At 43.2% G+C, this 25,875-nt stretch overlaps 1 protein-coding gene across 6 annotated transcripts in view; it reads left to right on the top strand.

Annotated features, from left to right (window-relative positions):
* Positions 1-25,875, top strand: part of TMCC3 (transmembrane and coiled-coil domain family 3) — a 310,576-nt gene that overhangs the window by 238,730 nt on the left and 45,971 nt on the right. The window contains exon 1 of one of the 6 annotated variants that reach the window (XM_009181434.4): positions 19,472-23,443. The exons of the other annotated variants lie outside the window; for them this stretch is intronic. The gene's annotated coding sequence lies outside the window, so the exon portion shown is untranslated. Of the gene's footprint in view, positions 1-19,471; positions 23,444-25,875 lie in introns of those variants that run through there. 6 annotated transcript variants of the gene reach the window in all.

Here is a 25,875-nt window from a genome sequence, read left to right as displayed (position 1 = left end):
AAATTCGCAGAAAATAGTACAGAGATGTCCCATGTACCCCTCACCCAGCTTCTCCCAATGATTGCATCTTATGTAACTATAGTACGATATATCATATTTTCATAGACCAAAAAGACATTTGTGTTTATGAGCTGTTTATATGTATGTTTTTGCCATTCATCTATGGGCTGTTGGTCTTTTACATAGATTTGTATTGCTTTTCTACTAATTAAATTAATTGCTTTGTAAGTACATTTTTCCCAGCTTGTCATTCCTGACTCTATTTTTTTTTTTTTTTTTTACTGTTGTGTAACAAAGTACCATAAACTGAGCAACTTCAAAAAACAACACCCATTTAATTATCTCAGAGTTTCCATAGGCCTAGAGTCCAGGTGCAGCTTAACTGCATCCTCTGCCAAGAGTGTCATCAGCCTGAAATCAAGGTGTCAACCAGGACTGCAGTCTCTTCTTAAGCTTGGGATCCTTTCCCAAGCTCACTGGATATTTACAGGGTTAGGTTTCTTGCAACTCTAGACCTGAGACCCTCAGCCCCCAGAGGCTCTTCACTGTTTTCTGCCACATGGCATGTTCCATAGCATGAAGTTTGTTTCTTCAAGGGCGATGGGATAGCATCTTTGTTGCATTTTGTCTTTTACTTCTAGATCCTCTTTTAAGGAGTTCACCTGATTAGTTTAGGCCCACCTAGGCACTCTGCCTTTTGATTAATTGAAGTCAACTGATTAGGGGCCTTAATTATGTCTGCAAAAGTCCATTATTTTTCCCTATAGCATAATATACCCATAGGAGTGAAATTCCATCATGTTCAAAAGTCTCGCTTGTGGAAGGGTACCATGTTGGGAGTCATCTTAGAATTCTGCCTGTCGCACTGAATTACATGTTTTGTGTGTGCTGAGCATAGAGCTTGTGGATAGCAAGCACTGAATAAATACTAACCATATTTTGCCATGAAGAAATCTACAAATTTTCTGGTTTATACATTTGTATAATTCTTAGAATGGCCTTTGTACTTTGAGATTTTTTAAAAGCCCACATGCCCATGTTCTCCTAATATATTTTGTGATTTTTATTTTTGTATATTTGAATCTTTGAATGAGTTAGAATTATTCAGTTCCTTTTCAGATGTCTATACAGTTATTACAGGGCAATTTTTTGCATTGTTACCTGTCTTTAAAAATATACCACTGTTCATATGTGTCAAGTTTTGTTTTTATAAATGTCTACTTTTTCCATGGGTTTTAAATCTGTTGAACTCAGAAAGTTGTAATTCTGCCTCACTTATTCTGGATTGATAGTCCTCTTCCTCTTCCCTTCCCAACCTCTCCCCCAGGGATTTGAAATGAACATTTTGAGGCCAGGCTCAGTGGCTTACGCCTGTAATCCCAGCACTTTGGGAGGCCGAGGCAGTTGGATCACTTGAGGTCAGGAGTTCGAGACCAGCCTGACCAACATGGTGAAACCCCATCTCTACTAAAAATACAAAAAAATTAGCTGGGCGTGGTGGCGGGCATCTGTAATCCCAGCTACTCAGAAGGCTAAGACAGGAGAATCGTTCGAACCTGGGAGGCGGAGGTTGCAGTGAGCCAAGATCGTGCCACTGCACTCCAGCCTGGGCAACAGAGCCAGACTCCGTCTCAAAACAAACAAACAAACAAACAAAAAACCCACATACATACACAAAAACAGGCATAGCTCCAGTATTATTTACAGTAAGGAAAGACCAAAAGAGGAAAAGAGAGCAAAGTTTTGTGTGTGTTTTATAATTTTGCTTTTAATTCTCTTTTGAACTAAGTGTTACCTCTCATCAAGTTCGACTTAATGTTGTAAAATCCTGCCCTTCTACAGTTTGCAAAAACTGTTATAGTACAAAGAATATGTATTGTTGCTTCCTAAGCCACTGTTGCCACCTTAAGTAATTTGTGACACACCATCCCAGTTTGGGAGATGGAAGAGCAGGAACCCAGCCTAACTTTGTGTTTTTCAGGGCACAGGACTACTGCTTCTGCTTTGTTAGCCCCAGACTGCTTTCAAGCCTGCACATTCCTCCTGTTTAATAAACACATTTAACATCCTTGTGCTGGGGTTTGTACTGGGAAATTTAAGTTGGTTTGTCACTCATGTTAGGATAGTGAATGTAACAGGATTTCAGATTTATAGGTAACAATCTGTTTCCTTATTTGGCTTAATTCTTATTTGTATGTTACCCCGTGCCTTCCTAAATATCACTAGATGCACTTGTGTTAATTATTGAACAGTCCACCTGCCTCATATCTCTGCATCTGACACAGAAGGAGTTTAAAAATGGGCTGTGCCTAGAAACAAACACAACATTTTATAACCTGATTCAAGAGCATATTAAGGATGGAATGAATATGCTGATTACATGTGCTTTCATTTGGGAAACGCACCATGCTTGTAAAAGCCTCCTGACTTAAGCAAATTATCAAGTACTATTTGTTGCATAAAGCCAGCCAAAGCTTACCTCGTGTGCCAGGTAATTTAGAGGCATTCACAGAATTGGTATCTGTTAGGCATGTGGGCACTAAAAGTGAGTCTCTTTCATTCAGGTGGCTCATTTATGCCCTACCTGGGGAGCAGTAGGGACACTCACTTATGCAAAATCAACATCTGTTTCTACCGCCTAGAAATGCTTTATTGTTTGGGTAGGTGGGAGCATATTAAATTCAACTATTGAGAAGTTTGACTAGCGCTCTGGCTGTTTAAAATGATCTAATACCAAGAAAGTTTTTGAAGCATTCAGGGCTCAAATGAAGTTCTTATTTTTAAAGAAAGACTTAAAATGAGAGGTCTTGAGACTTGTTGCTGTTTAAGGACAGTTTTGCAAAGTGAGCCTACCATTCCAACAGACTTTTCTGCTTTTAAATTTTTGTTTTTTTGGTCAAATAGGAAATGGATGAAATAGTCTTGCATTCTTGGGGCCTTCTTTAAATTAAATGTTGATCCTTCCCAACCCTCATTTTTTAAATAATTTGTTACATGTTTGGGGTAATTAGAATGGTAACAGATAGATAAATAAGAAAAATACATATATGGGTTGGGCACAATGGTTCATGCCTGTAATCCCAGCACTTTGGGAGGCCCAGCTGGGCGAATCGCCTGAGGTCAGGAGTTCGAGAACAGCCTGGCCAACATGGTGAAACCCCATCTCTACTAAAAATACAAAAAATTAGCTGGATGTGATGGTGGGCACCTGTAATCCTAGCCAGGTGCTGGGATGCTGAGGTAGGGAGAATCATTTGAACCCGGGAGGCAGAGGTTGCATTGAGCTGAGATCACACCTTTGCACTCCAGCCTGGGCAACAGATTGAGACTCTGTCTCAAAAAAAATAAAAATAAAAAATAATAACATATATACTATTGAAAAACAAAGAATACCAAATCTGAATACAAATATTATGTTAATGTTTCCTGATACTTTGGATATTTCAGAAATCACGGTTACTTGTAGGTAACTAATTCAGTGAATTGTTGGTAAATGATTCTTTAAAATAGTTGCTTCTTAGTTTATTGACACGACAGCCTAAAATGAGCCTGGATATTTTTCTAGGGCAGCAAGCTTACTAACTTCTCAGTGGACTTTAATTTTCCTAAGTTTATGATTGCTGTGGTTGTGAATTTAATTTAAGGTTGAAGTTAATGTAGAGGTCAATGCAGTGACATCAGATTCCAAAATTATAAGGTAATGAAATGGCCCATTAGAAACAGCAACTGTTTCACAAAGAGGGGCAAATGTTTGGTGCCTGGGGAAAACCATCATCATTAACCAAGTGGCTCTGTGATTAAATAGGAAGCAGACAAACTGAATTATTAAGTGCTTCAAACATGGAAAAAAAATTTGAAACTATGATACCATTATATCTACCTCTTAGATTTAATGAATGTTGACATTTTGCCATGTTTGCATCAAATTTCTGTCACTTGTTTTTAAGAAATAAATGGTCCCATAAACAGCTATCTAGGTGCTTTTCTCTCTTCCTACCTCCTCAGAGGCCTCCATAACCTGAAGCTGTGTATCATTCCTTCGCATGTTTTCACACACTGGATGAATCCATAAACAGTTTATTGTATTAGATGTATTTAATTAAATATATGTATTCTTGGGTTACAATTCTGCGTACATGGCATCTCTTGTAATTACATTTTTTTTTTTCCCCCTGAGACGGAGTCTCGCTCTGTCGCCCAGGCCGGAATGCAGTGGCCGGATCTCAGCTCACTGCAAGCTCCGCCTCCCGCGTTCACGCCATTCTCCTGCCTCAGCCTCCCGAGTAGCTGGGACTACAGGCGCCCGCCACCTCGCCCGGCTAGTTTTTTGTATTTTTTAGTAGAGACGGGGTTTCACCATGTTAGCTAGGATGGTCTCGATCTCCTGACCTCGTGATCCGCCCATCTCAGCCTCCCAAAGTGCTGGGATTATAGGCTTGAGCCACCGCGCCCAGCCACAATTTTTTTTCTTTTCTCTTCTCTTCTCTTCTTTTTTCTTTTCTTTTCTTTTCTTTCTTTTCTTTCTGAGACAGAGTCTTGCTCTGTCGCCCAGCTTGCAGTGCAATGGTGCAATCTCGGCTCACTGCATCTTTCACCTTTCAGGTTCAAGTGATTCTCCTGCCTCAGGCTCCCAAGTAACTGGGACTACAGATGTGCACCACCACACCCAGCGAATTTTGTATTTTTAGTGGAGACAGCATTTCACCATGTTGGCCAGGCTGGTCTTGAACTCCTGACCTCAACTGATCTGCCTGCCTTGGCTTCCCAAAGTGTTGGAATTACATGCGTGAGCCACGACGCCTGGCCTTATAATTACAGTTTTCTAATGTGGTATTTTTATAATTTATCCTACTTCATTTTCATATTTTACTGCTGTATGTTATTTTGCTATATGAATAAAACCAGAGTGTGTTTATAGCCATTCTTCTAATGGTGAACAGGTAGGTTGATTCTGGGACAGTCTCTGTATTCATGGGAGAGTTTCTTAAGGGGAGATGCCAGGAAGTGACATTGCTGGGGCAAAGGAAAAAGAATTTCTTCAACTTTGGCATCCATTCTTAAAGAGCTTTCTCAGTACTGTAATCACTACTGTACTTACAGTAGTGATTTTTTTAAGGCCACATTTTAGTATCTATAATAGAAAATTTTTATGATGCTGATAGATTGTCTATGTAGGTGTTGAATAGTATTTGTATATAGATTGTGTATTTTAATTTTGCCTGAAAGCAAATATAAAGTTATTCTGAATTTGCTATCAGGCAGTTTTTGTACCTAGTCAATAATTTTACATCTCTATTCTTGTTAATGCCTAATAAAGCAAATGTATCAATATTTCTTGAGATAATTTACATACAGTAAAATTTCCTGCTTTAAGTGCACAGTCCTATGAATTATGAAGAACACATACAGTCTTATAACCCACGTTTGATTAAGATGTAAAATATTTCTATCACCCCGGAAAGTTCTTTCACCTCTTTATAGGCAGCCCTCTCTCTGCCTAGCACCTGACAGTTACTGATCTCATTTCTGTCCTTACACTTTTGCTTTTTCATAATGCAGTATAAATGGAATCATATGATACGCAGCCTTTTTAAGTGTGGCTTCTTTCATTTAGCATAATGCTTTTGCCATTCCATGTTGTTGCATATAACAGGAGTTCATTCCTTTTTATTCGTGAGTAGTGTCAATATACTTTTAAGAGTAATGCAATCTATGAACAGAGATGAAGAAGGCTGAAATCCCACACCTCATCTGTTTTTCTGAATTTACCTGTTTTTTCATGTTACTACTACAGCATTATGAAAAGTTTGGAGTGTCAGTTTCCACAGTTAGAAAGTAGGTTAGTTTATAATCCTGTTACTTTTTAAATGTTGTTTTGTTACTTCAGAATAGAAAAGGTTATACATTAAACGCTACTATATATACTACTTGAGATTAGGACCAGTGTTGTCTTAACCTAATGTGATAATTTGCTCGGGCTGCTTTAACAAAGTATCCCAGACTGGGTGGCTTAAACAATGCATTTATTTTCATGCAGTTCTGGAAGCTGAAAGTCTGAGATCAAGGTGTTGGCAGAGCTGGTTTCTTCTGAGAACCAGGAGGAAAAGAGCTGTTCCAGGCCTCCCTCCTGGGCTTGTAGGTGGCCGTCTTTCTCCTGTCTTCACATCATTTTCCCTCTACGTGTCTGTGTCCAGATTTTCTCTTCTTATGAGGTCGTCAGTCAAATGGCGTCAGGGCCCACCCTAATGATCTCATTTGAGCCTAATTACCTCTTTAAAGTCCCTATCTTGAAATATAGTTACATTGTGAGGTAGTGGGGGTTAGGATTTCAATATGAATTTTTCGGAGTACGCAAGTCAGCCCATATCCCCTCGGCTTTGTGGATTTGATGTGTGTTTATGCATACGTGCATATTTCTAGGGAGAGGTTCCATAGCTTTCTTTGGAATGATTCTCAGTTGTGGCAGACAACCCTTTAAAAAGATGAGGAAGAACGGTCTAAAGTGAGCTCTTGTTTCAAAAGTAAAACGATCAATGTCATAAAAATATATTTATTGACATGTCAAGTGGTGATGCTTTTATGTTGATTGAAAACATTTATGGCAGGCACCATGGCTCACACATGTAATCCCAGCACTTTGGGAGGGATCCCAGCACTTTGGGAGGTGGGCAGATCTCTTGAGGTCAGGAGTTTGAGACCAGCCTGGCCAATATGGCAAAACCCTGTCTCTACTAAAAATACAAAAATTAGCTGGGTGTGGTAGCGGGCGCCTGTAATCCCAGCAACTCAGGAGGCCGAGGCACAAGAATCGCTTGAACCCAGGAGGCAAAGATTGCAGTGAGCCAGTATAGTGCCACTGCACTTCAGCCTGGACGACAGAGTGAGACTCTGCCTCAAAAACAAAACAAAACAAAAGAACAACAACAAAACGTTTACAAGATATACACAGAAAATACCACTTTTGTTTAAAAAGTGCCACATACAAATAGAATATTAATGAAGCTAGCATAAATGGGTAGGAGTGCCATTGCCAGCACTATGACAAAGGCTTCACCTGGGTTAAAACAGCTCTCACGCAGCACCAAGAAAGAGACACAGCTATCCTCCTGTTAGGAAAGAAGAACTGAGGCTCAAACAGGGGTTAAGGACTTGTCCAGGATCATCCCACTAAGTGAAAAGGCTAGAATCTGAACCCAGGTAGCTCTGCATTCCAGAGCCCGTGCCCCTAACCAGTAGACAGAAGCGCCCAGACATCTGCAAGGATGACCACGTAAAAACCCAAATGTAGGCCCGAGCTACCTCCAGGTCATGGGATGATGGGGATTTTATTTTCTTCCTCTTGGCTCACTGCAACCTCCATCTCCTGGGTTCATGTCTCAGCCTCCCGAGTAGCTGGGACTACAGGTGCCTGCCACCACGCCCGGCTAATTTTTGTATTTTTTGTAGAGACAGGGTTTCCCCATGTTGGCCAGGCTGGTCTCGGACTCCTGACCTCAAGTGATCCGCCTGCTACAGCCTCCCAAAGTGTTGGGATTACAGGCATGAGCCACAACACCTGGCCTGTATCTTCATATCTTTTGTAAAACAAGCCATGTTTTGCAATTAAATGTTAAATGGGCATATATAACTTTTATTTAAAATAAATTTAAGCAGAGTGATAGTGATATTCAAATAGCAAGTTCTCCATTTGAACCCTATTCAAAATTTGAATGATCAGCCTTTGTCCTGAGAAGAAGATCAGTCACATTCATGCTATTATTTTCTAAGTTATTCTTAATTTTGCTCCAGGTCTGGGGAAGGGTTGGTGGTCAAGACTTGTGACCCCAGGGATGGGAGCTCATGGCAGCAGTGTGCTGTAGGTGTCCCAAGCTCATACCTCAGAACTCTGATGTAGAATTCTCCCCTGGCTTTCTTCTCCAGCAGGGCCAATTAGAAGCAGGCTAGGCCCGATCTTGAGGTCTCAATAGAAAACGTAAGGGGGGGCTGCTTTACCCCAGAGTGCCCTCCGTCGCCCTTGGTGCTTCACAGTGTGCCCAGCACTGTGCGAGGCCCTGAGATCAGTCAGATGTGGGCACTGCCCTCAAGGAGCTCAGGCTGGGGAGGACAGACCTGCAGACAGATAATGACACTGCAGAGTGGCAGGGACTGTTCTCCACGGGGCCCTGGCTTCTCATGGGCCCTCCACAGGAAGAACTCCCCCAGAGTCCACCCTGAGAGGCTCTAGACCGGAGGGCTGGGTGTTGACTGTTTAGCCTTCCTGGCCCACCCTCCTTTCCTGCTTGGACCCTCCTGCAGGGATGTCTCTTGTTGTTTGTAGGACATTATTGGGAGAGGACAGGTGGCATCAATTTTCAAGGCTTTGATTCACCTCTGATGAGCCTTTCATATGTATTTTGTATATGTGTGTATATATTTATATCCTATGCCGAGGAAATACTAAATCATGGGCGTCATAGCTAGGTTCTTTGATTTGACTCAGATGGAAGAAGGATGCTGCAGAAGAGGGAGGAACAGGGATGTTAATTGTCATGGCAACCAGCAGGTTTTTATAGTGGAACACTGCCTTTGTAACCCAAATCCATCACCTTTTTTCTAACTACAGAAAACAGAATGACGCAAACTCAAGAAATTATAGTACCATCTCTCAGTGAGGTTTTATTTGCCTTTTGGAAGCAATCTTGCAGTGATTTTAGTCCCTTCGTAGAATTTCAGAACAGAATGGCACCCTTTAAGTGTCCTAGAATTTTACAAAAGTCACGTGCTTATGGCTTTCCCATTATTTGTCATCCCCGTTTCTCCACCACCAGTCTAACCCACAAGGGACTGAGCATGAGGATGAGTTTAGAGCTGGCAGACATTGTACCTTCTGCAGCACAGGCTCCCCTTTGGAAAGGGTCCGTCTTGCTGCTGCACCGTTTTTGCTGTTTGACCTCGTGCAGCCTTGTTGCGCTTGTTTCCTCACCATCCAGCAGACACTGAGATGCTTAGAATAGCTCGCTCCTGCCAGTCATTCTGTAGGCAGGTTCAGAGTTCACACTTTGCTGCCTGAGACCTCTTGGAGAATTGAACCCATGTGCCTTTCATTGGTAGCTCTGGTGAGGTTTCGTAGATGGGGAGTTCAAGAAGGTCAATGTAAGAAAAGAGCCCTTTTGTGGATAGGTGGAGCTTCACCGGGGAAAACAGAGATGCCCCCAAACCTCCAGGCAGGTTTTTTTGTTGATGAGCACTTTGGGCAGAGAAGACAAAAGGTAGGCTGCTCTTTGCCTTCCCTAATGTCCTAGCCCAAGGAGTCCCCTTCACCCAGGACCACACCTTGAGGATGAGTAGCATTGAGGTTAGTGGTACCTATGTCTCCACAACATGTGGTATGGAAAAGGAGTCACTCAGGCACCTTTCATGGCACTGAATTTAAGAACGAGCTCCTTTTAGCTCTTTAGGTTGGATAATTGTCTCTTCATTGCCCACCCTTCCACCAAGTCAGGAGCAGGTTATGTAGCACGTCAGGCCAGAGTCCATTCATGAGTGGTACAGATGTGAATTGTACTTAAAATGATTGGGCTTTTAGCCTAATTCAGTACATCCATTCAGTAAATGTGTATTGAGCACCTACTATGTGCTAGGCATCCCAGGGAACAAAATAAAAATCCCTACCCTTGTGGAATATGTATTCTGGTAGGGCAAGGCAGACAAGCCACACTTACACATAAAATATATAGTATGTTAAATGTGGATAAGCGCAATGCTGAGAAATAGACAAGAAGGCTGGGGAGTCCCAAGGTGGAGGTAGAGGAAAGAAGTTTTAAACAGGACACTCAAAGAAAGCTCTTGTCAGGGGAAACATTGAGGAAAGACCTGGGAAGTAAGCTGTGCAGCCATCTAAGGGAAGAACATTCCAGGGCAGGAAAACAGCATGCATGGACTCCTTGATACAGCAGTGTGCCTGTTGTGTTTGAGGCACAGCAAGGAGGCTGTGTGGCTGGGGCAGTGTGAGCAGGGAGTTGAGTCCTGGGACATAGGGTCTGAGAGGTGATGGGGAGGCCAGTTCCTGAGCCAGTAGAGGTCTTGCACAGGTCTTCTGGGCTGTTGGATTGAAAAGAAATTGTAGGTGGGCATGGACTGGCCCAGGGAGAGCTGTGGGAGTGATGAGAGTGGCTTGGACTAGAATGTTGACAGTGGAGGTGATGAGAAGTGGTCAGATCTTCTAAATGCAGGCTGTGGTAAAGCCCTCCCCTAGTGTGCTGACAGCTGTGCATGTTGAAGTGAGGAAGCTGCATGGTGCCAGGGCTTTGGGGGCAACAGGCCTGGTTTTAAAATCCCGGCTCTTACAAACTGTATGAAATCATGTTAGCCAATTTGCTTAACCCATTTGAGCTTCAGTTTCCATAAGTGTGGCTGGGCGTGGTGGCTCACACCTGTAATCCCAGCACCTTGGGAGGAGGGCAGATCACTTATGGTCAGCAGTTCGAGACCAACCTAGCCAACATGGTGAAACCCCATCTCTACTAAAAATACAAAAATTAGCTGGGTGGGGTAGTGCACACCTTTAGTCCCAGCTACTCAGGAGGCTGAGCCAGGAGAATCGCTTGAACCCAGGAGGTGGAGGTTGCAGTGAGCCAAGATCACGCCACTGCATTCCAGCTTAGGCAACAGAACAAGAAGACCCTGTTTAAAAAAAAATTAAGTGTAATTGTTTCCCTATAAGGATGTGGAAGGCTTATGTAAGGTAACGTAAATACAAGGTCGTCCCTGAGTCCCTTTCTCAGTTCATACCTGGCTTGGGTGCTCTTCTACCCAACCTGTGCCCAAGTCTGCTGTGAGCCATGGCATCCTTGTAACTTGTGACTCACTTGTCCCTCTCTACCCAGAGGTGGGCAGAGATTGCAGAATAAATGGGTAGAGAAGTGGAAGGAAGCATGAAAGGAAAGAAATAATGCATTAAGAATTTCATGCATTGATATTGGTATAATATTTGAGTTTACTATTTCAACAGAAAGCAGGACTTTTTTTCCCCAGAGTTCAGTGTTTAAGTACATCAAAGGATTCGTTAAGGCCTTGGCTACATTATTTATTTAAATAAGTCTAATCAGGGAAGACATGTACTCTTGTTTCTATATTTGAAAATTTATCTTCTCTCTACCTTTGGCTTGTGAAAAATGTTTGTTTGAAGATGCTAATTGGTGTTTTTATTTAGGTGTTCTTCAAGAATAAAGATTTTGTTAGCAGATGATATGGTTTGGCTCTCATCTCAAATCTCACCTCAAATTGTAATCCCCACGTGTTGAGGGAGGGAAGTGATTGGATTATGGGGGCGATTTCCCCCATGCCATTCTCATGATAGTGAGTGAATTCTCACAAGATCTGATGGTTTTATAAATAGTAGTTTTTCCTGCGCTTCCACATGCATTCTCTCTTGCCTGCCTCCCTGTAAGGCGTACCTGCTTCCCCTTCCGCCATGATTGTAAGTTTCCTGAGGCCTCCCCAGCCATGTGGAACTGTGAGTCAGGTAAGCCTCTTTCCTTTATTAATTACCCAATCTCGGGTAGTATCTTTATAGCAGTGTGAGAACAGACTAATACAGCAGATTTTATCAACATTCTGAGGAAATTTTTACCTCAACGTTTTATTATGAAAATCTGAAACAAATGCATACAAAATACAAAGGTAATAATTTAAATGAATGTTAACTGAAGTTACTGGTGATCTAGATCGCTCCCCACGTGTCGGTACAGTAGTGACCGCTGCAGGGCAGGTTTTCTGTGGAATTTTGAATGCTTCTGTTGCCTCCTGGGTGATGGAAAGGCTGAGCCCTTGCATAACTTTTCTGTTAGAAAAATTGTGTGTGACGACACCTTCATTCACAGTGAGACTATTTGCCCTTCTCCTGGAGCTGCCATATCATTTACTTTTTTTTTTTTTTTTTTGAGACAGAGTCTTGCTCTGTCACCCAGGCTGGAGTGCAGTGGCACAATTTCTGCTCACCGCAACCTCCATCTCCCAGGTTCAAGCAATTCTCCTGCCTCAGTTTCCTGAGTAGTTTGGACTACAGGCGCGCACCACCACGCCTGGCTAGTTTTTGTATTTTTAGTAGAGACAGGGTTTCACCGTGTTGGCCAGGCTGATCTAGAACTCCTGACTTCAGGTTCAGGTGATCTGCCTGCCTCGGCCTCCCAAAGTGCTGGGATTTCAGGAATGAACTGCTGTTTATTTACTATTAAAGTCAGTGTTATCGTTTGACCTGTATCCCCCACCAAAAGATATGTTGAAGTCCTAACCCCCAGTACCTCACAGCGTTACCTTATTTGGAAATACAGTCTTTACAGAGGTAATCAAACCTCTGTAAATTTTTTTTTTTTTTTTTTTTTTTTTTTTTTTTTTTTTTTGAGATGGAGTTTTGCTCTTGTTGCCCAGGCTGGAGTGCAATGGTGTGATCTCAGCTCACCGCAAACTCTGCCTCCTGGGTTCAAGTGATTCTCCTGCCTCAACCTTGCAAGTAGCTAGGATTGCAGGCGTGCGCCACAACGCCTGGCTAATTTTGTATTTTTAGTAGAGACAGAGTTTCTCTATGCTGGTCAGGCTTCTCAAACTCCCGACCTCAGGTGATCCACCTGCCTCGGCCTCCCAAGTGCTGGAATTATAGGCGTGAGCCATCATGCCTGGCCTAAACCTCTGTAAAATTTAACCTCAAGTGAAAATGAGGTCAGTGAGGTGGACCCTAATCCGAAAAGATTGTGTCCAAATTTCCCCTTTCTATAAAGACACCAGAGACTGACGTGCACAGAGGGAGGATGAGGTGAAGACAGGGTTGTCAGGATGATTGGTGCCAGGCCTGACAAGCCAAGGAGTGCCTGAGGCTACCAGAAGCTGTGAGAGGCAGGGAACAGTTACTTCTCCAGCATCTTCAGAGGGAGCTTGGCTTTGCCAACACCTTGATCTCAGCCTTCTGGCCGCCAGAATTATGAGACAATAAATTTCTATTGTTTTACGCCATGCAGTTTGTGTTATTTTGTTACAGCAACACTAGGAAACTAATACAGTCCACAAAGGTGTTTCCTTACTGACCCAAAACACTGAAGTAGTACTAATTCCTGGCCCCAGCAAGAATAGAAATAGAAGAGGTCCTGAGGCCCCTGGATGGTATTGTTACCAGATGATTATCTCTGTGGTCCCATGAATGCAGTTATATTAATATTCTTTACTCTCTCAATAAATGCAACATTTTAAATTATTTGTAGCAAACTTACGAAGCCTTAGGAATATGTCTGTGGACTCAGTTTGGAAAACACAGATGTTGGAATAGGAAAGCAGCACATACTTCAGATCTGAGTTCTAATCCTCTCTCTGCCACTTTGCAGTTATGCAATCGCGGTTACCTTGCATAACTTTTCCGAGGCTGTTTCTGCACCTGCAGAGTGGGGAATGATGCCTGCCTCCCCTGTGGATTGTTTTGAGAATTAGAGGTAATGAAAACGGTCTAGCTCTGTTCTATGCACACATGGCAGGTGTTCAGAAGTTGGTTGGGGCACAGAGGCTGGGCTGAGAGGGAGGAACCAGACTGGGGAGCTAACAGTGATTCGATTGGAGGAGGGGGATGGGTCCTGGCCTGGCAGACAGAGGAGGTCAGACTTCCTGTTTGTACTTTACCTGAGAGGTTTTCACCCAAATCGTTTTTTCCCTCAGATACAAAGTCACAGATTGATTTGCTCAAGAGGGAAGACGGCATTTGGTTCATGCTTGAGCCTTGTTTTTTTACCAAGGCATGAAGACCCTGAGAGACAAAGTAACTTGTCAAAGGTTAGGTGGTCTTGTCAGTTAGACTGTTTGTTGTTTATTAGGACACCAAAACACCAAAACATTGTTGTGTTGGGTTTTTTTTAAAAAATGACTTATTGAGGAAACCATCATTCTAAGCAAACTATCACAAGGACAGAAAACCAAACACTGCATGTTCTCACTCATAGGTGGGAATTGAACAGTGAGATCACTTGGACACAGGGCGGGGAACATCACACACCAGGGCCTGTCGGGAGGTAGGGGCCTGGGGGAGGGATAGCATTGGGAGAAATACCTAATGTAAATGATGAGTTGATGGGTGCAACAAACCAACATGGCACATGTACACCTAAGTATCAAACCTGCACGTTGTGCACACATACCCTACAACTTAAAGTATAATTTTTTAAAAAATTAAGAAAAAAATGACTTATTGAGATAACTTACATATCATACAGTTCACCATTTAGCATGTACAATTTGATGATTTTTTAGTATATTCACAAAGTTATGCAATCCTCACCACAATCAATTTTCGAACATTTTCTTTTGAGACAGGGTCTCATTCTGTCTCCCAGGCTGGAGTGCAGTGGCACCATCTCGGCTCACTGCAACCTCTGCCTCCCAGGTTCAAGCAGTTCTCCTGCCTCAGCCTCCCCAGTAGCTGGGATTACAGTGGCGTGCCACCACACTCGGCTAATTTTTTGTATTTTTAGTAGAGACAAGATTTCACCATGTTGACCAGGCTGGTCTCGAACTCCTGATCTCAAGTGATCCACCCACCTCAGCCTCCCAAAGTGCTGGGATTACAGGCATGAGCCATCATACCTGGCCAATTTTCGAACATTTTCATCAACTCAGAAAGATACCCATTAGCGGTTATGCTTCATTTCTCCCTCTCTTAAAAGTTTCATTCATGTTATAGCATGAATCAGTACTTTATTTCTTTTTGTGGCTGAAAAATATATATATATATATATTTTTAATTTTGAGACAGAATCTCACTGTAGCCCAAGCTGGAGCGGACTCTTGTGCCTCAGCCTCCTGAGTAGCTGGGACTACAAGCGTGTGCCACCATGCCTGGCTCATTTTTTTGCATTTTGGTGGAGACAGGTTTTCACCATGTTACCCAGGGTGGTCTCAAACTCCTGAGCTCAGGTGATCCACCTGCCTCGGCATCCCAAAGTGCTGGGATTACAGGCATGAGCCACCATGCCTGGCCATGGCTGAATAATATTTCATTGTGTGGATATATTATATTTGGTGGACATTTGGGTTGTTTTCACTTTTTGGCTATGAAGAATAATGTTGCTATGAACACTTCTGTATAAGTTTTTGTGGGGGTATATGCTTTTATTTTTCTTGGGTACATACATACCTAGAAGGAATGTTGCCAGGTCATATGGCAATTCTATTTAACCTTTGGAGGAACTGCCAGAGTGTTTTTCAAAGTGGTTGCACCAGTTTATATTCCCACTACCAGTGTATGAGGGTTCTGATATCGCCACATCCTCACCAGCACTTGTTATTATCTGTCTTTTAATTACAGCCATCCTAGTGAGTATGAAGTGGTATAGTATTGCAGTTTTGGGTGATTTTAAAAATTTCTTTTAATGAAAACAGTTGTTGTAATCTTTGTACATGAAATAGGTAAATTTTCTTTAGCTGAGAGGCTGGTATAATTAATAATATACTTACGAATTATAACTTTCGTGCCTTGCCACATTCCTTCTTACTAGTCATTTCTTGAATCTGGTTGTCCAAAACCAGGTTGGAGAAACAGCTGTGGCTTGCGTGGCTTGACTTTTACTTTGCCAATGATACTGCACATGAAAAGGCCACCCAGAGCTTCCTAGTCCTCCCTACCATGAGGTTCAGGGTTGGAAGGCCCTGGTCAGTGGCTCAGCATCTGGAAGGGTGTAATGGGTGCCTAGCCCACATGTGTTTTCTTAGGCAAGTAGCCAGGGCATTTATTCGTGATTCCCCCAAGGGGTAGCTGCTGTTGTATAGATGTGGTAGTTGTTGTACGTGAGTGTAGCCAGAACTGGCCCCTGTGCCAGTAAAGATGGACACCGTGCTCTCTTTACAGCCAAGCTTTACAGGCTGTGAATTCACTCCTGAAGAATAAGAAGCATAACATATGTACAACACTTGTGAGACCAGAAATAAGTGCTGGTTGAATGAAGGAATAGCTCTGGCTTTGGGAACCAGACAGCACTCTAGCCTGGTAGCTTGAACAAGCTGCTTAAGTACTTAAGCTCTCTGAGCCTCGGTCCCTCATCTGCAAAACAGAGGTGGCATTGCCTCAGTTACAGGGTCCTCACGTGATGACGTAAAAGTGCCCAGCTCATGGTAGGCACTCAACAAATGTTAATTCTCTTTCCTTAAGTAGCTCTGCTCAGTCCACTCTGCTTAGTCTCAGATTTTTTTTTTTTTTTTCCTGCAGATTTAGTCCAGGTCCAGAACACAGGATTGATTGTATTATTTAGAATATCTTTTCTTTTCAGACAAATAATGAGCTCTTGGCAACATTAAGTTTTGATGGAAATGAATATTGCAATTTGGCAGCTGCTGATTGACACATGTTTGCTAAATAGCTACTCAAATTTCAGAAAGCTTGCCTAGAAGAAGGAAAAAAATAAGATATCCCAAGGATATTTTTACCTCCTTTGCCCAGGTATTTATTTGTAAAATCATTTTCTTTGGAAAGTTCCAGCTGAAAAATTTTTATAAAACATGAGCTAGCTTTGGCTGAAGAGTTCAAGTGAGCCTGCATAAAAGATTAAACTTCAGTAGATAGAAAAGTGTTGAGGTCTTTTGGAGCCTCTTTGCCTTATAATTTTTTTTTTTTTAAGAAAGAGCCGGTCTTTTGGTCACTGCGTCTTTTTTTATATCTTCAGGGAAGTCATAGTAACAGGCTCCGTGTCTGATTGGGTTCCATGGCAACAAAGGGTTGTGACTTTATTAAAGGAGAGTTGAGCATGCCAAGAAAGATAAAAATCAGAGTATGGAAAATGTCCGACCAGATGAATGTGTTTTTTGGATCACATGTGCTCTGGACTAGAAAGGTTTCCTGAGTCGACATCAGTCTCCATTACAGGCTTGAATCTCACTGGGTTGTCGTTAAGGTCATAGGGATCAGTGCTTATTTAAAAAAAGAAAAAATCCATCTACTTCTTTGCTTTTACCCATTCATTCTTCCTTTTTTAATGTCTCAGTATATTTACAAAAATCAAAACAGTGATGGTAAGTACCTAACAAGAGAGGATTCTGACTTTTCAAGGGGGAAAAGAAATGTACCACATTCTTTGTGGAACGGATTACAGCTCTATGTTGTGAGACCGTGTGGGAGGGCCAATTAGAGGCAGTTATCTGGATTGAACTCTCCCTGAATTAAAGCTTGCTGGATGCTTTCCAGGCTGGGGGGTTTGGTTTCCCATCCACGTTTCTCTTTGATGGGTTTGGAGATCCTGGTTGCAGGCCATGGGTGTGGAGTACTCTCTCTCAACAGTAAGGAGCAGGCTGTTGCCATAACCAAAAGTGTGTGGTAATTAGAGGTCTTTTGCTGAAGTTACTAGTATTTGACCAAGAAATGGCATGATCCGAAAACTTTGAATCATCCTGTGTTCCCACTTCACCTGCTTGTTAACTGTGTGGGGCTGGGTTTACTTTTCTATGAAATGTAAAATTGTATATTTCTCCTCCCACTGATATTGAAAGTGAAAGAACTCCGAGGGCGGGTTGATGTTGGACACTTTACCGTGTCAGTCATCCTTTAAACCAGTGGCACGTTCTCACATGCCCTGTGGGTTCAGGCTTTATTAATCACTTGGGGCCTCTTCATGGTGAATCAGAAACTGCACAGATACTGGGGCTGTCATGATGACGCATACCGTAACGAGCAGTATTGGTCTAAGAGTGAAGAATTAGCTCATCAGGTTTCATGGCACCCAGCTATCATTAATCAGCCATAAGTCCTTGGTGAAATCGCTTAAACTTCTTGGGCCTTGATTTCCTTATCTTAAAATGAGTTTGACCTAAATTGATGTTTCCTAACTTTCCTGTTTAGATAAAGAACCTGGGGTACTGCAGAACCTCCAGTAGAGATTTCTGATTCACTGGTCTGGGGTGTGGCAAAGATCTCTGGAGCCCCCTCCACTCTTAACAATTTGGTGTTTGGGATATACTGGTCTAGCTCAATAGTTTCAAACTATTTGGACATAAGAATGGGGTGGAGGTGGGAGGTAGAAAGGAGGCTGTCAGATGCACATTCTAGATTCTGTCCCTGAGATTGCCTGAAGCCACAGCTTGAGAAACACCAGCTCCAAAGGCTCTTCCACATACTGGTCCTCACTTCCTCAAAGGAGCCAGAAGAGCTGTGTATCAATGAGAGAGCCTGGTGGGTTTTACCCGCAGTGTAAACAGCCGCAGTGTTAACTCTAAACCCCGTATCAGTGTTTGAGAAAGTTACTTATTTTAAAATCTTGGAGTACTGCAATAGTTTGTTCATAGAATTCTCTACGCTGTTTCTTGTGGATAAGACAGTGTTTTCTAAGCATGGTTACTTTAGGTGTGCACGAGGCAATGCCAGCCACATCCAGATTACCTGTGGAGCTTGTTAAAAAACACATGGAAGATTCAGTATGTCCTTCATAGGGCCTGGGCATCAATCTTGTTGAAGACCTGAAGGATGTTGTGTTCTTTTTCAGGTTTAGGTCAAAATCTTGTAAACTGACCCTAACCTAATTTCCTTAGTGAAATTGACTGAGTATAAACACACATGTTTAGTACAAGGGGAATGGTTTACATTGAGTCACTTAGATTGTAGAAGAGTCAGTAACACATAAAGTGCCTTAGAGAAAAATATCCTGGCCTGAGAATATTTAATAATTAAACCATTAACTGCTAAAGCAGACCCATTGTAATATATATCTGGTCTGTACAGTTTCTATTTGTGCCTAGTTTTTCTAGTTCGTGTTTAGCAAAGATTAAGTGATACTGTTTAACGGAGTGTTTAGTAGCTCTAAATGATAAAGGTTCACATTTTTTTCTATTAAGTAGCTTAAGTGCGAATTCATTTGAAAAAAAAAATTCCACAGGCTGGGTGTGGTGGCTCATGCCTATAATCCCAGCACTTTGGGAGGCTGAGGCAGGCAGATCACCTGAGGTCAGGAGTTCAAGACCAGCCTGGCCAACATGGTGAAACCCCATCTCTACTAAAAATACAAAAATTAGCCGGGTCTGGTGGCGGGCTCCTGTAATCCCAGGTTGCTGTAAGCCAAGATCGTACCATTACACTCCAGCCTGGGCGACAGAGTGAGACTCTGTCTCCAAAAAAAACAAAAAAAGAAAAGAAAAGAAAAGAAAATCCACAGTACTAAAGGGCTTAAAGCAAAATTAAAGTCTTTCTTTCCAGCTTCTTGTCCTTTTCCCCAGAGATAACAATGATAACAATGTTATGTTTCTTTATTTTCTTGAGACGGTTTCGCTCTCGTTGCCCAGGCTGGAGTGCAATGGCATGATCTTGACTCACTGCAACCTCCACCTCCCAGGTTCAAGCTGTTCTGCCTCAGCCTCCTGAGCAGCTGGGATTACAGGCATCTGCCACCATGCCCAGCTAATTTTGTATTTTTAGTAGAGATGGGGTTTCTCCATGTTGGTCAAGCTGGTCTTGAACTCCCGACCTCAGGTGATCCGCCTGCCTCGGCCTCCCAAAGTGCTGGGACTACAGGCGTGAGCCACAGCACCTGGCTGCATGTTATGTTTCTTGTGTGTCTTTACAGAAATAGTCTTGACACAAAATATACATATACCTATTGATACACAGTGTAAGTTCCTCCCAGGATGATTTTTTTCATGTTTCTTTTGCTTTGTAATACTGTATTGAAAACTTGTGTACTTTTTTTTCTATAACCATATTTAGATAAATTTCCAAAAGCAAAACTGTTAGGTCAAAGGGTATGTATCTTTGAAATGAGAATAGAGGTGAACACATTGTTCTCCCAAAGGTTGCACCAATTTGCAGGATAAATCTTTTATTTTCAGAAGGATTCCCGGACTCAGCTGAGTCTGATGCAACAGGTAGCTATCCACGTCTACTAACCCACAGGAACCTCAGGGACCTCTGCCTGGAGGAATGACATGAACTGTGAGAAAGAGAAGAATGTAAAAGGTATTTAAGGTGTTTGGAGAGAGAAAAGGATAGGGACTAGCTTAGTAGGGGATCCTCAGTTTACAAGGAGAGTGCTTTGGGTCACAGGAGGTCGCAGATCCTGATCTGGTTTTGAAGAAAGCAAGACAACCCTGGGGCATAAGATAATGTGAGAAAATCCTGCTCTAGATCAGGCAAACCACTTCCTGGATGTGACCTGCTCCTGTAGTAGAAGTCGTAGAGTAATTTTGAGTGAAGCATCATAATAGCACTGAGATGCTGTTCATTTTAAACACCACCTCCAATGTGAGTCATGGTGGAGTCAGATGTGTGTATGTGTGTGTAATGCATACGTCGAAAGCCATGTTTAAAGGGAAAGGATTACGTCTCAGTAGTCTCTCCCGGAGACTGCACCTCTTGTCAGTGTCTGAGGAATAACTCAAGTAGACCAGGGGTTGGGTGCCGTGGGGAAGTTGCCATCTCAATGGCGGGTTCCATCTAATCTGGCCATCTGTCTGCTTTCATTTTTCCCTCTATTGGCAATGGGATAGGAGAGCATCTTGTAGACACACTAAAAAGTTGAGTCCATTCACATCTGGGAAGTTCAAGTCTATTGAAAGCAGAGAAGAACTGGAAGATATCTTGGGTCTATATGTCAGTGGGGTGTCCAAATCTTACAGGCTGGCTAAGAAGGATGGGGATGTGTATTGTGTGTTTAATGGGAGCCACCCAGAGTCCAGAAACATTGTAGAGAGGCAAGAACCTCAGGTTCAGACTACATATGTGAGCGAGGAGGAACTTGTTCTTCCTTGGCCCTTGGGGACTAAAGTGTCCTCTCAAACTGGTCATGCTTGAGGCATGTCACATGTGCCCAGGTTGAAGACAGCCAGGAATAAGAGTAGTCCTAAAGACCATTAGCTCTGAATTGGATCATTGTCTATGTTTAATCAAAATAATTAAATGAGCCAAACAGTGAGCTTTGAGGCAGTTGCCAAATCATTCTGTATTAGAAACTTGGGCAGGTTTTTAAAAAGATATTTGTGACTGAGACACAGAATGTGAGGTAGGGGTACTGAATGGATGGGAATATATGAAGCCCAGGGAAGAATAAGGAAGGAAGCAGTGATCCTGAATGTATTTTAGGAGCTAAGCTGGAGATGAAGCAAAATATCTAGTGACCAAGATATTTTCAGACTAGGAAGGCAGCCATAAAAATAGGTAAAGACAAGTTGGAGCCCAAATTTAAAGGCAAAACCTGAAGAAAAATGAACACGCTTAGCCATGTGGAACTGAATTATGTATACCTTACTGGTCAGTCTGATTTTAAAAATCTTATTGTAGTTTTAAAATATTCATTTTAGGAGTTATAAATAGAATTAGCAAAATGACCTAGCAAAGAAAGTATATACGTCTCATATACAGAGTGTACTATTGACTTAACATTTGGTTTAAGGCAAGATCCATTTGCTGGAATTTATTATTTAACATGACTTAAGACCTTTACTTGAACTGAGCCAGAGGATAGAGGCTATGCAATATTAACTTTGGTAGACACTGTTCCTCTTAAATATTACAGTAGAGTTTTCACAGAGTAGGCTTTGACTAGCCTTTATTAGGCTGACAAAATTCTCCCTCTTTTCCAAACCCCACTGCCCTTTTCTCTCCATCCCACCCCTCAACACAGAGTTAAATAAACACCACTTAAGCCACATAGCAATTTTGAGATCTTTGCATTTGTTATTTAATGTCAAAGGCAGGAAACCCCTGGTCCCCTAGAACAGTCTGGCCTTAGTTTTTCATATGACTTGTGGCAATTCAAATATTTGAGAATCTGCGCCCACAAATATGGTCAAAAGGGATTTAAAGATGAGTGACAGCAAGAAAACTTGTAATCTACTGCAAAGGTTAAGTACTCAATTATAATACAAAGCAGATTATGATCACAAAAGGGCAAGAGGAAAATATTAAATCTCTTCTGTTTGCCATGACATCTTGTCCTTTTCTGATTTCATTAAATCCCAAAAGGAATTTCCTTAGGTGAGACCAGAGTCCCAAAAAGGTTAATTTACTTGCCCCAGGTCATATAGCTGCTAAGAGGCAGAGCTGGGATTTGATTAGGTCTGGTTGTCTATGCTTGTCTCCTCAGAGAGGTGCCTAAGGCGCTGTCACCGATGGGCTCCAGTGCTGTTTCCTCTGTCCCTTTCTCTCCATGTTCATCAGGACATCTGTGTTTGAAGGTCCCTAGGAACCTTAAGTTGATCATGTCTGAGGCTTAAAACTCCTCGTGCCTGTCTTGTGAATAATCTTAGCCACCAGAAGGAATGAAACAGAAGGGGGTTTTCCTTGACTCGCCCCTTCACCCCCACATCCAGGTGATGTCAAGTCCTCTCATTCCGCTTCCTTCATAGACCTCTCGTGACCACCCTACATCCAGCCTTCACCAGCTCTTGCCATAGATTGCTGTAGCAGGCTCCAGTTGGCTCCATGGAAATGCATTTTCCATCTTGGTTTCTCAGAAGGACTTGTTTAAAACAAGGATGTGATCATCCTAATCCTCTATGCGGCTGCCAAGTGACCTGCAGGATGAACCCCAAGCACCTCTGCATGATTTAAGTGGGACCCTCCAGGTGTGACCCATCTACCATCCCAGTCTTCACCTGCACCAAGTCCTCCAAATCCTTACTTCTCTGTCTGATTCACCTTCTGACAAGCCTTTCTTTCGGCTTTCTTTGACTTTTTCCCCTCCCCCTTTCCTCCTATCTCCCCCTTAGCAGCCCCTCCCAAGTGCTCACATAGCACCAAGTACTCTGCTGACACTTATCAGTGGCTGGCATTGTGTCTCTCCCCCCGGCCACTAGGCCAGGAGGCGGCTGTGCCCCTTTGCCTCCCCAGCACGCCTTGCCGCGCCTGACACTAGGAGGCACCCAGCAAGTGTCTGTCTCATGAATGAATCAACAGAGAGTCTCCTGACTGCTCACTGTCTTTAAGCCACTTCCCTTCCCTTGGCGCTGGCTGGCCCCTTTGCTCTGCCTTCATCACATTGGTGTTTCCTGTGCCCAGTCCACTGCTGGCATTTGCTCTGCCTAACAAGGTTTGTTGAGCCGAGCCCTTTTCCTTATTGGTAAAGAGAGAGTACCAGACCGAGTATCTGTCCTCTTGCAATCCCAGAGTCGGGGTGATGGATAGCAGGCGCCCTTCTAGTCGACCTCCCTGCAAAGATACAGAATGTGGATCTCTTCTGCTGGCAGCACAAAGAGCCCATTTGTACAGCAGAGTGTTGAATACGGTGCATTATTACTGACGTTTGTACTGGGTCCAGTGCAGGGCGTGGAGTTTCTCTGAGACAAACACAGGAATACCCCGAGATAATGTGAGCAGTATCTCCAAAGTCCAGGCTGAGTCATATGGTAGGTGCTGTTTGGAATATCTAGCCTGCCTGCCTTGCAGATTCAGATGCCTCGGGCAGGAGGGTGAACTGGCTGCCGATCCTGCTGTGCTCCTGGGTTTGCTGTGTGGCCCTTGGTAAGTCTCTTCACGGCTCTTGCGTTTCGGCCAGAGTGTGTAAACATGTACTGTGGAGCTTTGTGATCTTTAATATCCTGGGAGATGCCGGAAAGAAATACAATTTGTCTTTGTGCTCTTAATAGTTGTCTTTGTGCTGGCCCAAATCCCTCTAATTTCTCAGTGGGTTTCTAGGCATTTAAACTGCCTAAACGCCTAATGAACCACCAGTCTCCTTAATGTTATGTCCTTTTAAAAATGTCAGTCCAGTGTGAGTGATTTAACAGATGGACAAATATCTGGGTTGGATTGTGCCGGCTACTGGCTGGAGAAGAGCCAGGTCTCCTCCCACCTCCCTGGGAGTTCGAAAGTAACCCCGGGTCTAACCAGACTCTGAGTTGGAATCTAACTTCGTACTTTAACATCTGGTCTTTCGACAAGTGGGCATCTTTGAGTCGTCCTGCCTTTGCCTGGAAACTTGAAACTCTGTAAAACTGACTGTGTAACGCTGCCCAGCCCACCTTGGGGAAGAAGGGTGTGGTGACTGCCTCCAGCTGTGGGAGAGGAAGCAGCTGTGGGGGAAATGGAGAGTGCGTCTGAACTGGGGCTCCTTGGACCATGCTTGGACACCCCATAGTGTGGGGTTCATTCCCTGTAGGGTGGTGAAGGCTCAGGTTCATGTGATCTCTGCCCTGGGGCAGCCTTTGATCTCATAGGAAATCTGTATTCACTTGTGGCTCTTTGTCATAGAAGACTTCTGTATATTGACACAAAATGCAATCTTTCTTTCCTTCCCTCAACATTAAAATATTTGCACACATATATTAATTCAGGTGGTTTTTTCCTAATCCACTCTGTAGCAAAGGTTTGCCCGTTGTTGATAGTGATCCCCAGTCTTCAGAAACCAAAACACCTGGGGGTCGGGGAGGAGGGAAAGTTGGAGAAGTTTGCTGCTTGTCATTTGATCATTTGGGTCTTGGAGGTTACATTTCTGTTGTTTAAAATATAAAAATTAGCAGGGAGTGGTGGCAGTGCCTGTAATCCCAGCTACTCAGGAGGCTGAGGTAGAATTGCTTGAACCCAGGAGGTGGAGGTTGCAGTGAGCTGAGATCGTGCCACTGCACTCCAGCCTGGGCGACAGAGTGAGACTCTGTCTCAAAAAACGAAAAATTCTGTTGTTTAAAAAAAGAAAAAAATTCAGAGGGGCCGGTTGTTCCGACAGCAAATCATCTGATAGCCTTGTAACACTGTGAGTGCAACCGTTTACAGAGCTTGATGCACACAGTTTCCATTGGAATAAAAGGGAAAAGGGCTCCCCAAACTGCAAGAGCACTGCTTGTAAAACAGTCAGAGCTGCTTTCTGTGCCAGGCTGTTCAAAAAGATGTGGGAACAGGGCTTGTCGTGGTTGACAGGCCATTCTGGAGAAAGCCTGACAATGCTGGCAGCCCCTCTGCTCTCCTTCCCACCTGTTCCTTTCTAGTCAGTTTATGGAGAGTAGGTTGTTTTTCCTTCGAGGGGGATTACCTGTGGCCTGGGGGACATTAAAGGGCTTTCTCATGACTACATGCTTCACATTCCTGTGTGTAACCAGTGAAGATAATGATCCAAGAAGATCATTGCAGTGGTGACCTGAGGGTCTTTGAGACCAGTCACAATTTAAGTAGGGTCACAAATTTAGATTTTTTGTTGTTGTTGTTTTGTTTTTGTTTTCTTTAATGGAGTCTCGCTCTGTCGCCCAGGCTGGAGTGCAGTGGTTGGATCTCGGCTCACTGCAAGCTCCGCCTCCCGGGTTCACGCCATTCTCCTGCCTCAGCCTCCCGAGTAGCTGGGACCACAGGCACCCGCCACCACGCCCAGCTGGTTTTTTGTATTTTTAGTAGAGACGGGGTTTCACCGTGTTAGCCAGGATGGTCTCGATCTCCTGACCTCGTGATCCACCCACTTCGGCCTCCCAAAGTGCTGGGATTACAGGCTTGAGCCACTGCTCCTGGCCTCAAATTTAGATTTTAACATTATTACCCAAAGAGTTGAGTATAGAGCCAGAGACAAAGTAATAGGATTGAAAGAAGTCATTCATTCTACAGCTTAAGCAAACACACACACACACACACACATTTTGTTTATTTTACTGTGTAATTTACTCCATAGTTTTTTTGTTTGTTTTTTGTGTTTTTTTTGTTTTTTTTTTTGTTTTGAGACGGAGTCTCGCTCTGTCACCCAGGCTGGAGTGCAGTGGTGCGATCTCGGCTCACTGCAAGCTCCGCCTCCTGGGTTCACACCATTCTCCTGCCTCAGCCTCCTGAGTAGCTGGGATCACAGGCGCCTGCCACCACGCCTGGCTAATTTTTTTGTATTTCTAGTAGAGATGGGGTTTCACTATGTTAGCCAGGAGGGTCTCGATCTCCTGACCTCGTGATCTGCCCATCTCAGGCTCCCAAAGTGCTGGGATTAC

The sequence above is a fragment of the Papio anubis genome, chromosome 9 (assembly GCF_008728515.1).
Source record: "Papio anubis isolate 15944 chromosome 9, Panubis1.0, whole genome shotgun sequence".
Taxonomy (NCBI): Eukaryota; Metazoa; Chordata; class Mammalia; order Primates; family Cercopithecidae; genus Papio; species Papio anubis.
Note: the sequence above shows the minus strand (reverse complement) of the source record. Positions and strands in the feature narration are given on the sequence as shown.